At 42.4% G+C, this 14,367-nt stretch overlaps 1 long non-coding RNA gene across 1 annotated transcript; it reads left to right on the top strand.

Annotated features, from left to right (window-relative positions):
- The first annotated feature begins 389 nt into the window (after window positions 1-389).
- On the top strand, window positions 390-4,057 carry LOC109315699. The gene is made up of 2 exons (XR_002102587.1): window positions 390-692; window positions 3,195-4,057. It is a non-coding gene; the product is annotated as an uncharacterized LOC109315699 (long non-coding RNA).
- The last annotated feature ends 10,310 nt before the right edge of the window (window positions 4,058-14,367 follow it).

A 14,367-nucleotide genomic window follows, 5' to 3' on the forward strand; every position in this document is an offset into this window, starting at 1 on the left:
GTCCCCTCCCTCCCAGAGTATTACAGTCCTTAAAAGTTACTGTGAAGTGCTGTTTAATTAGAGACTTTCTTTCTTCTGTATATGACTACGAATTTTGGGACATATTTGAATGATGATGACTTTATATTTTTCCCCATGTAAATTAAATCAAGTGCCCACATTGCAGGATGGCAATAAGTTGTTCATCAGAGAGAATATACTTAGAAATCTGATAAGGCTTTCTTACTCTGTATTTGCTTAAAGTGAAATATGTGTGGGTTATACCTCATCCCTTCTCACTTTCCATGTCCAGCTCCTTCCTCTGCATTAGTCCATGGGGCGGGCTATTTCTGCAGCTGCAATTCTGGCAACGTCTTAGCTGCTTCAGTTTATAAGGAAAGGTCCCAGCAGTTAAAGCACAACTGGGATCACTCATTACTTAGTTCTTGGGCAGCTCAACAGTATGTTGTGAAGAACCAGGCAGTCCACTATAGTTTAAGCAAAGTTAGTATCTTGTGAATTGTAGTTGAAAAGAGCTTGCAGATCATTATTGCTTGCCAATTTTGTGGCAAATACTTTTTGTGCACCCAGTGTAGATCTTTACTTTGTGTGGGAGGAAGCAAAAGGATATAAAGAACACCTTCCCATACTGTGGTGGGACTGAAAGCCTGTCTTCTTGGGAACACAATCACTACCATGAATTCTTCCAGAAGGTAAGTTGTACATACTACTTTCCTCTAAGCAGGCTGGTAACAGAGGGAGGGCAAACCACCTGACAGTGAAAGAATTCTTGTGATGATCTTAAAATTCTGCTGCTGGATATTGTTATTTGGTTGCAACTCTACAAGGTGCTAAACAGATCCTGTCCAAAGAACTACACATTAAATAATACATGCATTTCTTTAGAAGATGGTATTTACTACCCACAGTTTGTCTTTAATTTTTTTTCTCAAAGTTCCTTTCTGAGGTATGTGTGTATGTGTCTGTGTTACAGAGTGTTGCACTCAAGGGCTGTGCCTACATTGCCATTTTTCTTTAGAGCTCCTGTAGTTGTGCGAGTGCTAATATAGGCAGAAACACCAACAGGTTATTTAATACTTCGCAGACCAGTTTTAGGCAACTTGGCATTTCCACTGCACTGAATTCAGATGGAGTTGTGAGTGCTGACCAGTTCTCAAAATCAGAACAATGGTCAGACAGTGCCTCTAAGGGTGGGCAAGTGCAGCATTAGCCCTGGGCACCAAATTAGAGTGGGCACCAGACTGTCATTCCTGGGGTGCCCATGCTATGGAACTGCTGCAGCTGGTGTGCAGCAAGCTTGTCCCCATACCTCTGCCCAAGGAACTGAAGGAGCTTGCTGCACTTCTACAAATCGTGTTCCCACTGTGGATCTAAAACTGAGACTCCAATAAATAGAAGGTGCTTATAAAAATGTGTTGTTATTTTCCATGTGCTTTAGTTTCCTCCTTTATAAAAATGTGAGTAGAAATGCCTGCTTCACAAAGGGGCCATCCCACTCAGGGCTAAATCATCTTTGTGTATCTGTGGTGCTTTCATAGCTGCATAAGCACAATTTCTGGCACATTTTGGATTCTGTTTCTACCTCTGTCAGAAGAGGATCACCTAGGTATGCACTTACCTGCAGGAAGTAAAGATTGGAGGAGTGTTCTCCCATCCCTAACCCAGTAGCTCGTATCTTCTGCTGTTAGCGAAGTGCTCTCACCAGCAGGCCACTGGCTTGTAATTTCTCAGAGTACTGTTCAGCTCTTCTGAAGCTGGCTCACTAAGCAGCCAGTATGGTAAGAGATACAGGACTTGCAGATGTGCAAGGTAATGGGAGGGTGGCTCCATGAGACAGATGCTGCCCTGAAAATAGGGGGCCCCAGGTTCTAGCCCCTGGCTTCTCTGCATCTTTTAATGTTCATTAGGCAAAACAGATCAACAATAGTGGGCTAGTTTCTGCTTTGCTGGGGGTAGGGACAAAGCTACCTTCCTTCTAGGGCAGCATCTTACCCATGAGGCACCCTTCATCTAGCTTGCCTGCCTTTTTCTGGGCCCACATTTCTTTCTGTTTTGGCTTTGCAGCAGGCCAGCTTCAAGTAGGCTGGAGAGTGCTTCAGGGAATGCCTACCTTGTAACCAAGTGGTTAGAGCACTTTGTTGAGAAGCAGGAAACTGATTCAAAGCCTCTTTGGGTGCAGGGAATCTGGACCTGGATACCCCAGTTCCTGGGCAAGTCCCTGTTCACTAGGGTACTGAGCTAAAAGGTGTGAGGGGCCTTTTCCTTTCCAGTTGTCTGTAGGTCACAAACCTGCAGTCACAGAAAAGAGACAAGTTAAAAGTGTGACTGGGGGATTCTCTTTCACAAGAGAGCCTCCATGGTCAGAGAACAGCTTTCTGAGCATGCTCTGATGGGAAGTACAGGACAAATATAAGTGTACACAAAGGCCAGTGTTTACAAGTACTAACCTATGGCAGCGTTTATTAGTTTACTGCAACATAATAGGGCTGCCGGTGTAGACACGGAGACTTTACTGCAGAGCTAATTAAGCAGCTCCACAGTAAACATCTCCAGTAGATGTGCCCTGTGTTTATAAAGCCTTGTGAAACCATATGGGAAAGGTATCACAAATACACAAAAGATCATTCTCAGTACAGCTGCTATTGGACAGAGGCTTACAGCACAGTTATCAATCACGACTAGTACCCTTGGTCAATGATTACATTCAGTGTCCTGGATACTAAAGTACTGTGTGTCCCTTCCCTGGTACAGCTGGAAATAGATTGTCAGAGGCAGTTTGGGAAGCTTAAATGGTAGCGCTGCTTCTTTTCAGTGAATAAAAGAGAATTTCAGTCTCCAGTCTTTTCAATTTGCCCCTATTCATGAACACTAAGAAACAAAAGAGAATGTTTCACACAACTGATTTTTATCAACAAGAAAATGAAGAATAACTTTTGCCAGAAGCACAGTACATCCTCTGACAAGCATGTACCCAGCCTCTCCTGTCTATCATTGTTGGAGATGTACCAAGTGGCTGGTAAGTGTTGCTTATTTCCAGTTATGGAGATTCTCCTACTAACCCTGTACAGCATGAGGTGTTCTTTGGCAAATCTAGTCAATGATTTAATATGTTCCAAGGAGTTCACTATCATATTATAGGACTCTTAACAAAAAAAGAGCCAGTTTTAATCATATCTTGCTTTTTGTTTTGACAGAATACATTCTCTCCGTGCTCACAGGGCAAAAACGCCTGCAAATATGAGTGAGAACTGGCACAGTTCCTGCAGATGCGAACAGGACCGCAGAGATGAACTATCTACAGTTCATACACTTTACACTGTGATCATCATGGTCATCCTAATGGTGATATGGGGGGCCTGGGCAAGAAAAGATGCCTACTTATAGTTGCAAGCTACCTTTTGTGTCAGAAGTTCTGAATTGAGAGAGATACTTGTGACAATAAAAAATACCCAGGAAGATACAAAAGGCCAGGGCTTTGTGAATCACAGCTTATCTTGCATATAAAATGGAACCGCTTCTGTCAGTGGATTTGGTTAAGTCAATTTCTGTGGATAAATCTAGAACACCATTTCAGCAATGAAAGTAATATTTTAGTAACTGAACATTTGTAGCATAACATACATAATTCCTTTTAGATAAAGGAAACTATTTTAAATTCAGTACAGTGGTAAAAAGGTTAGATTCACATTTTTGCTGGACAATGTACATATATTTTTACATCCATTTTCCACTTTTGTATTCTAGATGTTCATTTGTTTGTGGTTTTATATTGCAGCATACATTGTGACAGGCTGGAGTAGCCTACTTCTTCCCCTGCTAGCAGGGAGTTAACTAATTAGTGTAATCTCGACAGGACCGAAGACTAAACGAACACTTGATAATAAAACAGTAGTAATCTATAAAAAGAAACCCAGCTGGCTGATGAACAGAATACAGTAGTTTGTGATTGTAGCTTGAAGCCTGGATTTATGCCTATGTGAAAACCTTTTTCTTTTATTAAAATCCTATGCAGGTTCAAGAATAAAGCTTTGTCTATTTGTAAAAGTGTTTTGTTGCTGAAAACCTAGCTCATTCTATCATTTCCCATCCTCCATAATATCATCTTTAACTACTGTCTACTCTACATCAACCCACTGCTTACCTTACCATAGTAGTAGAGATCCACATATAGACAAAAAGTAGAGCTGGAAGAGATGTCCAGAAGTTACCTAGTCTAACTCCCTGACAGAAGCAGCACCATCCCTATCCAAACCATCCTATAGAAATCCATTGTCCAACCTATCAGTAAAACTACAGTCAACCCTGACAACCTCAAGACATAATACATTAATCTCCCACAGGGAAAACAGGGAGACATCAGCCACTGTCCTGCTATGAGGACTATTAAAAATATGCTTAAGAGACCCATGCCCTCTGCTACAGAGGAATGCAAAACACCTTACAGTCAGTCTGTACCAATCTGACCATGGAATAAAATTCCTTCCTTACCCCAAATATGGTGATTGGTTTGAGCCTAAGCAGAGGGGCAAGACCCTTTAGGCAGGAACCTACTGGTTAAAGTCCCAGCAGGAACACTGGCATGCCCCATCACAGTCCCCAGCTTTGGCTGCAGCCAATAGCCAATGTTTCTGAGGAAGAAAACAAAGCCCCCAAATTCTGATGTATAGCAGCAGGAAGGTAAAAAAAAATCCTTTCTGACCCCATGTGTCAACCAGCAAAGCCCAGAAACATAGAAATATCCAGTAAAGCATAGGCATAGCTACTCCTAGATCATCCCTGACCAATGCTTGTCCAACTTCTTCTTGAACACCTGCAATGATGGAGATTCCACAAATTCCCTAGCCAATTTATTCCACTGCTTCACTGTTCTAACAGTGAATCAGTTTTTCCCAATATCCAATCTAAACTTACTTTGCTGCAACTTCAAGCAAAGTCTGTATCCTCCTCTTTGCAGCAAGAGAGAAAAGGTGCCTCCTGTCTTCTTTATGGTAGCCTTTCAAGTATTTGAAGACTGTTAGTCTCTGAAGTGCCTTTTCTGCAAGCTGAACATGCCTGTTTCCTTCAGCCTGTCCTCATATGACTTGCCTTCCAAGCCCTTTATCAATTTTGTCACCCGCCTCTGGACCTTCTCTTAACTTCTCCATGTCCCTTTTAAAAGGTGGAGCCCAAAACAGTACACAATACTCTGGATGAGGCTTAACCATTGCCAAGTAAAAAGGTACTATCACCTCCCATGTCTTGTATCTAATATTTTATATCTAATAATAAGCCAAGTTGCCTATTCGTGCAGCCCAAAACCGCATTTGCCCGTTGTGCAGCTGCAGTACGTTCCAGACTCATATTGAGTCTGCGATATACCAAAACTACAAGATCCTGCCCTGTATGTAGTACTGCCATCTAGCCAGATGTCACCTATTTTATATTCACAGTTTTGATTGTTCTTCCCAAGGTGTAGCACCTTGCACTTGCCAGCACTGACCTTCATTCTGTTAGCTCCCGCTCAGCTTTCCAATCTGTCAAGGTTCTTGGGAATATCGCTCCTGCCCTTCAACATGCTCAGGATTGTAACGGGGAGCCAGAGGTTCCCATTACTTTAAGGGGGGAACATGACAAGTGAAGCTTGCTGTGTGGGGCGGGCAGCTGGACAAAGGAAAGTAAGCAGGCCAGGGACAGCAAAGAGGAGCTACTCTTAAGCAACAAGGTACTTGCACCAAAGCCAGCAGGGAATGATTAAGTGGCATGGAGCTAGGGTAAATGGGGAAAATCCCTTCCCCACCCCCACTCCTGTCCACATGGCTAATAACAAGAATACTGCAATAAGTGAGCAAACTGATCAGCAGGGAATGGGTTAAGCAGAACCTTGACCTGAGCCATACAGCATGTAGTTCTTCCTTGTGCATGGCCAGCTCCTCGCCCAGCAGCAGTGCAAAAAACATCAGCAGTAAAAGCCATACCTTGCCTTTAAAAGCTCCCTTTAAGGCTTCCCAGAACCAGCCATGCATCTCGGCAGTCTTCTTAACTACTCTCCTGCCATGCTTGGCACATTCCCACACCTTTTAGATCTTACTCAGTCAAGTTGCTACTTACTCTTCTTGAGGCAAGGTTTTTTTGTGATATGTTTGTTGGCTCAACAGCCCTACGGTTGTAAGTTTTATACTTAATGTATAATATAACAAAATAATGCACAATCAAATAAAGTTATATTTGTTTTTGCTTCAATTTCAAACTGAATAATACTGACATGCTGCACCAACTGCACCCCGCCTTTTCAAAACCCTAGAACCCCTGTAGCTGGTCATTTTCCAGTCCTCTGGTCCCTTAGCCATCTCCGATGACTTAATGAATATTATTGTAAAGGCAGGGACTGCGGTGACATGAGCCCTTTAGAAGCTTCTAGCCCTCCTGGGTACCCTTATCCTTCAGTCTGTTTTCCCATGATACCATGCTTATTATTTCCTTGAGTTGGTAAAAATTTGCCTTTTTGAAAGCTGACGTCAATCTTCAGGAATAGAAAGTTGTCCTCTACACAAGTACGGAACTTGCTCAATATCTTATCTTTGACTGTATTTTTCTTCCAGCAGATGTCCAGAAAATTGAAGACTCCTATCAGTATCATTTTATAACTTTTGGATATTTTTTTATCTCCTTGAAGAAGGTCTCATCCACTTCTTCCTGACTTGGTGGTTTATAATAAATTCCCACCATTATAAATTGAAAGATACATTGTATGACAGCAAGACATTCTGAACACTTCTTTTACCACACAAATCTTTACAAAGCTTGATGGCTATATATGTATTTAATAAATAATCCAATAGCTACAGATATTTATCTTCTTAGAATTAGAACATACATGTGTACACTTAGGAAGAGAATACAGGCCAGAACTATAGTATGGAAATCAAGTACTGTGGTAACATAACTATACTGTTTGTAGTTTCTGAATTATGTTGTTTAGAGTTAGCCTGGGTACATGGGATGGCGTTGTGTAGTATGTAAGAATGTTCATAATGAGAGTCTCAAGGTGCTCAAGCACTTCAGATAATGAAAGAGAAGTTTCAGGAGCTACTTTATCACAGCCTATAAGTAGGTACTTGGAGAACAAAATGTTGATAATAGATGGATACTTCAACCTAGCAGTCTTATAAAGATGTAACAAGATCTGATCGTTAAAAAACTGATGTTAGACAAATTCATAATTAGTAGCATTGTTTGTTATTTCTATTATCATAGCACCTAGGAACCTTGGATATGAACCAGAAACTCATTGTGCAAGGCAGCACAGAACAAAAGGGCAGTTTCTGGCCCTAAGAGCTTCCAATCCAAGTATTAGACCAGAGGCAGCAGATGGATATACGTTAGGGCTGTGCAAAATTTCTCCAGCCATTTCGTTTTGACACTGTTTTGACTCATTTCAAGGGCAAAACAGCAAAATCAGAATGAAACAAAGGGCTTTGAAACAGCCCCGAAACAAAATGAGGCTAGTCAAAATGTTTCGACCATAGTGCTGGGGATGGAAGTCAGTCCAGCTGGGCTGACTTCCCATCCCCAACGCTAGATCAGGCTGCGGGCAGAAAGTCAGCCCAGCCCAATCCATCACCGGGGGTGGGAAGTCAGCCCAGCTGGGTTGATTCCCTGTCCCTCCCTCCCCCGGCCAATCTAGCATTGGGGATGGGAAGTCTGCCCAACTGGGCTGACTTCCTGTCCCTAGCCGATCTAGCAAAACATCAAAACAGAGTCAAAACAACCTCACTGTTTCGACGAGGCAAAATGGAACAGCTGTTTTGAATCAATTGAAATAAAATTCAATACAAAATGCTGTTCTGTCGAAACCTCGAAATTCAAGGTGAAACGGAACAGTGTCATTTCGCAAAGCCCAAATACGCACAGTCTATGTGTAGACTATAAGGAAACAATGTCGGTTAGCACCTGTGTGCAGTGATCTCAGCAGCCTGTTGCCAAATTTGTAAACTTTATAACAAAGGTAAACTTGAAGTAGGATTTTGAAGGAGGATGATGTATTAGTTTTTTGAATGTTTACAGGGAGCTCTTCCCATGCATGAAGGTGTTTCTTAAAAAATTTAGCAAGTGGATTTTGAAGGTTGGCATCACAGGCCAAGCAGAGGTGAGAGCTGACCACTGAGTTCTGAAGGATAGATGAGAAGGTGGATAGGCCTAGGATGTGAAGGGTGAAGGGTCTTGAAAGTGAAGTCAAGTAACTTGTGTTTGGTATGTTAGAGAAAGGTAAGCCAGGGATGGGTCCAAAGGGAACCATCGATCACTTCTGTCTTTGTGAGTGGATTCATATATACAGTGTGTGCTTGAAAATTTATTAATACTTTCTCATAATATAGATTATGGAGTTCAGTAGAACATGAAGTCTTACAAGCATTGGGTTTCAAATCTGTTTCTTTGCTGGATTCATGCCATACATCCATAGTAAATAAAAAAAAGAAACAGAAGATAGTGCAGGAAAAAAAATCTCTTCCTGAGATACACAAATGGAAAAAAATACAAAAAAGAGTTACTCATATAGCTATAATATAAATATACTGGAATTTCTAAATAGGTTCAGAGGGGAAGTAACTATGAAGAGCAAGAAATCAATGAAAGTGAATAAAACAAGGATTATGCAGGATTGACCAAAGAGCCATCTTTTGTTTTAAAGGTCTTTTGTTATTGCTACGTGATTGCAGGTCAAGACTTGTGGGTTTGGCTGTTAGCCTGTAGATGTAAATCCTGCTTCAGTAGCCCAGAGGTACTGAAGGTCCACGGGTCCTGCTGCTTTGCAAGGAATGATTAAGTTTCAGGACTTCCTGTCTCAGGCCTTCAGGCAAAGGAGCATCACCACAGTGATCCAGAGAGGAGAGCAGAGGACTTGCAACATGCAGCAAGTTTCCAACTCTCTGCACTTGTTGCAGGAATCTTTGCAGGTGTCTTTGTTCCTCCTGGAGAACATATGCTTTTTATCAGTTGTAACCCGAGTGGTACTCCAAGATGTATCCCCTCTCCAGTTGAAGGGATCAGAGCAGGTGCACGAGTGGTGTGGGAGGTGCAGGGATCCTCCTTCCCTATTGAGCAGAGCCAGGTCACCAACGGTGACTTAAACATACACCTTTTAATGAGAGAAACCGTGGTGATAACATAATATATATAAATCAGGGGGTATAGGGGACACTACAATACCCTGAGGGGATGGTATTCCATAAAGGTTAGGCATTCACATTCATGGACATATTCATCTAGTTAACCAAAGACAGGTTTAACCAAATATAGAACGCAAACAACACAATAAACAATACTGATTGACAAAATATAAAATGCACAAAACACCAAATAACAAGAGATATAGGGTGTAGGTACCTTGAGGGGGAAAACACACTGACCCTCTCCACTCCAGCAAGAGCTTCTCCCCTGTCACTTCACTCACCCCTACTTGACCCAGTCCTCCCACATGGTAGGCAGAAACACTACCACACAGCCACCTCTGCTTACTACTAGGCCTTTTGACCTTCCAGAAACCCCTGCCTCATTGAGCTACCCTGGCTTTTGCTGGAGAAACTTGAAGCACAACTGGGAGCTTCACGGGTCACTGCACAGCTTTCTGCAGGAGCCAGGCAGGGAACCTCTCCTGCTAGCTGCAGCCTCTTGCTGGGGATCCTGGAGTCCAGCCCGGAGCCTCTCCTGCTGGCGGTGCTGCACTGCCCGCGGGTCCTGCCCCTTTAGGCTCTTCTGGGGCAACTGCTCCCACCCCGCTAGCCCAGCTCTTTGAAACTCCTTCCTCCTCACAGGTGTCCCCTGAGTCAGCTGTGTTATCCCCCTCCAGGGGGCCAGTCAGGGGACATGGAGGGTGAGTCTCTGGGGCCTGGTGAGGAAAGGGAATCCCAAGCCCTCCAATCACTTTTTACCCTTTCAAAACCCCTGGGCCAAATCACTTCAAGCTAGCCCGTCACACAGTTCCTATGACTGCCGGAGAAAATGGAAGGGAGAAAGGGTAAAAACCGCAGATGACTGAATGTGGGGAGGTGAAGAGATGGTCAAAGTCAGCAGCACCTGGTGGGGATGAAAATAAAGAGACATTTCCATTAGAGTTAAAGGAGTGTGGCAAGGGAAGAGGAAAGTTTCAAAATTATGCAGTGGAGGTCTATAGTACTCTGAGGGGATGCTTGTGAGCCGCTTTACATATTGCTGCATTCCTCTCTGCTCTGCTGTTCACTGTGTGGTACGCAGGAAGGCAATCGCCATCCATACTTCAGCTTTCTCATCTGGAAAAGAATATGAAACCTACTATGCATGGGTGTTAGGTGGTTGAGTTGTTAACATCAATAAAGCATGTATTTTATTAATATTATGTTTTCCCTTTGATTGGCTACCTAGCTTTTAGTCTTGTAAGGCACAGGAATGCCTTATTATGCAAATTTTTAAAAAGAAATGATACATACTAGAAGGTGTTGACTCTTAACATCACTGTAATGAGTACATTTGGCAATAGAAAAAATAACAGCAGTGAAAAAGCCACTATGATGATTCTGCACAAATCTTCACCATCTTGCTGTATGTTGTTTACAAAAAATCATTCACAAGCACTGTACCAATGATGAAGAAATAATTTACTGGGGCAAGTATGACTCATAATTAAACCTGTGTAACCCTATCCTATTATCATATTTCTTAGTGCTTCACTTTGGACAAAACTCAATTGATATCAATCAGAATTTTGTTTGAGTAAAGACTAGGTTTTTAAGGTTTTCAGCTGTTTTTGTCTAATTAATCTGATTACTGAAATTTGACATGTCTATCTGAGATTTGAATCTAAATTCTTTGTATGCCTTTTTTGTGGATCTGTGAAGACATGTAAGGACTCAAATCCACTGAGTAAAATATATGTTCTAAGACTTTTCCTTAAGGAGAATCAAGGTATGGGGTGAAAACTTTTTTCATCTAATAGCTAAATTCTGTATCTGAGTCTTTTCTTATTTTAGTATATTACGGCAACAGAATAACTGTGTACTTTAGTCAAATAATAATAAAATATCTGCTGAATAATATAAAAAAATGCCAGTTCTGATACTTGGAAAAAAATTTCCTAGTTTTGTTAAAAGTTTAACAAAATATTCCATTCTTAGAATAAATCAAAATGTAGCACTGCAATTTGGAAGACATGACAGCAGCACAATTCAAATGTTAAAACAAAGCTTCATATAATTTCACATAACCATACAAGACTCCTTTTATGCCTATCAATATAGCTGATGAAAATGAGACAATGGGAACACAAATTCAGAAAACGTGTCTATTGTTACACAGTAATCTTTTTATTAACACTTGTGCTTACATTAAACAGACTTGGATTGATTTTTGTACATGTTCAAATAAGGATGTGATTTAAACATACCTGCCTGCGATATTTTAAACTAACAGGAACAATGTCAGTATTTCTGCCAACAAGTCTGATGATATACTCCATGTACCATTTGGGTTTTTGGACAGTGAAAACAAGCCTTTAATTTTCCATGATAATACTCCCAAGCTGCTGTTGTGAATGTTTTATTTCAGAAGTGTCAAACTCTTCCCTGCTCCTGCTGTAAATACTGTCCTACTTCTCTCATTGGAAAAGACAGTTTGTTCTAGAAAAAAAAAAACTTCCATCCAGAAATAAGTGTGGCCCTTTCCTTTTGCATGTTTTCTATTGGTAAAACTTTGCCATCTTTTTTGTGTTTGAGTCCTAATTTATGAACAATGGGCAAAACCCACAAAGGAATCTTGGGCTACTGAAATTATAGGAACCCTGATATCTAAAACAATGCACAGCCCTGAATCCAGGTTTAAGTACCTCCAACCTAATTGGGAGCTACGATTTGAACCCAGTTTTGCCACATTGCAGGAGCATACTCCACCCACTGGGCCCTAGGATGTTCTAGGTTCAGGAGGGAAAGATAAGGGTCTCTCAGTCACTCCTCTAGTTGCTCCATTCTACATAAATAATTAAATAAGCAGGGATGTGAGCCTGATTTTTCATATCTCAAGTAAGTGCCAGAACCACTGCACTAGTGAATCAATCCTTCTGTGGGTCAGTGAATTATTTATGCAAAGCAGAACAGTTTCAACAGGAGATTGAGGCACAGCAAGTCTTAATTGGTGACTCACAAGGGTTTAGGTGCTTTAGAAAAGCGGTGCAATAAGGACTGAATGGTTTTGCATGTGCCTGGTAGAATTTAAGTACCGGGGAACTTTACTGGCAGAAACCTTCAAGGTTTGGCAGTAGCTGAGCAGGGATTTTGAAAACAGAAATTTTGAACATAGGTGACTGTAGTGGGAATTAGGAATTTATGTCCTTCTGTGCAGCTAACCCAGGCCAGGTACAGACATTATACTTTTATCAGCAATGATTAGAAACCAGGCTATACCTGTAACAGAAGTCTGACACGTACAGACTGGTTTAAAAATGGCAGAACCCAGTCTAAGACTCCCCATCCCCCAGGGTGAATGTGTGTTCTGTTTCCTACCAGTCTAAACTATGCTGCTTACAGAAAAGTGCGTAACATAGCTAGCCCCACACTGGAGTTTAGTTGTATTGAACACTGGTGCAATAAGAATTGGATGGTTTTGCACATGCTTGGAAAAAAGTTAAGTACTTAGGGAATTTTACTGGCAGAAACTTGGGGGTCACCAAGGTTTGGCAGCAGCTGATTTGGGATTTTGATTACTTAAATTTTGAACATAGGTGAACATGGCATGTTATACTGCCTTTTAACTAGGGCAGGGAGGAATAACCACTAACAAATATCAAATCACAATCAGGAGTTGCTAGAAATCTAGAAAGCTCCATATTAAATATGTGAAAAAAATATACCATACCTAATCAAGACATCAGTTTGCTATTCTACTTACTGTAGCAGCCAGTGCTCAAACTTGGAGTGATAGTATTCTTTAATTAATTCCTACTTCTCTGCCAAAACAGACATTTTTTTTTAACATTAGCAGTGCAAACTTGGAGCTTAGTCCATTTAGCTGTACTTCCTCAATTTGTCAGCAGTAATAAGGATGGCTGCCTTGTTTGGACAATAATTCCGCTTGAATTAAGATGCCTGTATATTGATTAAATTGGTATTCACATAGGGACTTTTGGATTTGATTATAGGAAACCAATGCATCATTGTCTCTTCCTATTGTAGAATTTATCTAATATCATTCAGCAATAGAATTACTTGAATGATCCTTTCCTAACAGTAAAGTCAAGTCACTTTATGAAGTTGGTACCATCGGACTTCTGGATAATTGATAGTAGTTGATTTATCTCATTAAATTGAATTTCATTTCCATTTGTGAAGCAGACACTTCCAAGCTTTCTGCCAGTAGAAAACCTTTCAGTCTTTATTGAACCTTCAAAATTCCTGTGAATAATGTACACAAATTTGAATAATTTCTGATTTTAGAAAAGGCACCTGCTCCCAATAAGGAACTTTGTGTAATTGGGATTATGAGTTATCCAAAGGTGCATCCCAATTTAGATTTTATTATCCAATGAAAACATTTTTCCTTTGAAATTAAGGGAAAATCCATCTAGAGCAGGGGTTGTCAACTGGGGGTACACAGAAAGGCTGTAGGGCGTATGTGTGGGTGGGCAGGTAGGCAGGGATGGAGCACGCCTCAGGGTATGGCAGCAGTGTCTCCCCCAGCACCTTCCCATACTTTGTTCTTATGGGGAAGGGGAGAGGCATCCCAGGTGCTGCTGGCCTCATGCAGCACGTTGTGGCACCTCCCCACCGCACACCTCAGCTGGCTTTCTGTGCCCACTCCCGGGGCAGGGCTGGGGGGTGAGGGCGAGGGCAGCGGTGCCCCTCTGCGGGCCTCACACGCACTGCCCAGCCAGCTGGAGGGGATGGGGCTCACATGTGGTGGCCACCACCCCGTGCTGCCGCCACTGCTGCCATGCTGCTTTCCTGCAGCCAGTCTCATGTGCATCTCTGTGGGCTGGTGATGCATCTCGTGCAGCACCCATCAGCAGCCCGCAGAGCCACGCGTGCAACCAGCCATGGGAAAGTGGCACAGAACATGGCAGCGGCAGTGTGGTGTGGGGTGGTGGTGGCCGCTGCATGCAAACCCTGTCCCTCCAGCCAGGCAGCACATGTGTGGCCTGCAGAGGCACCGCTGCCCTTGCCCCCACCACCAGCCCTGCTCCTGGGAGCGGGCAAAGAGACACACTCCCTGCCCATTCTCGATCTGCACCCCCAGCCCCTTCCCTCTCCCCTGCCCCACCACACACTTACCTGCTGGGATGTGTGTGTGCGCACATGTCCATGCCTGCATGTGTGTATCTGTGTCTGTGCCTGCATGTGTGTCCCCTGCCCCACTGGCTGCAGCAAG

Source organism: Crocodylus porosus, unplaced genomic scaffold (genome assembly GCF_001723895.1).
Source record: "Crocodylus porosus isolate Cpor-Errol unplaced genomic scaffold, CroPor_comp1, whole genome shotgun sequence".
NCBI lineage: Eukaryota > Metazoa > Chordata > Crocodylia > Crocodylidae > Crocodylus > Crocodylus porosus.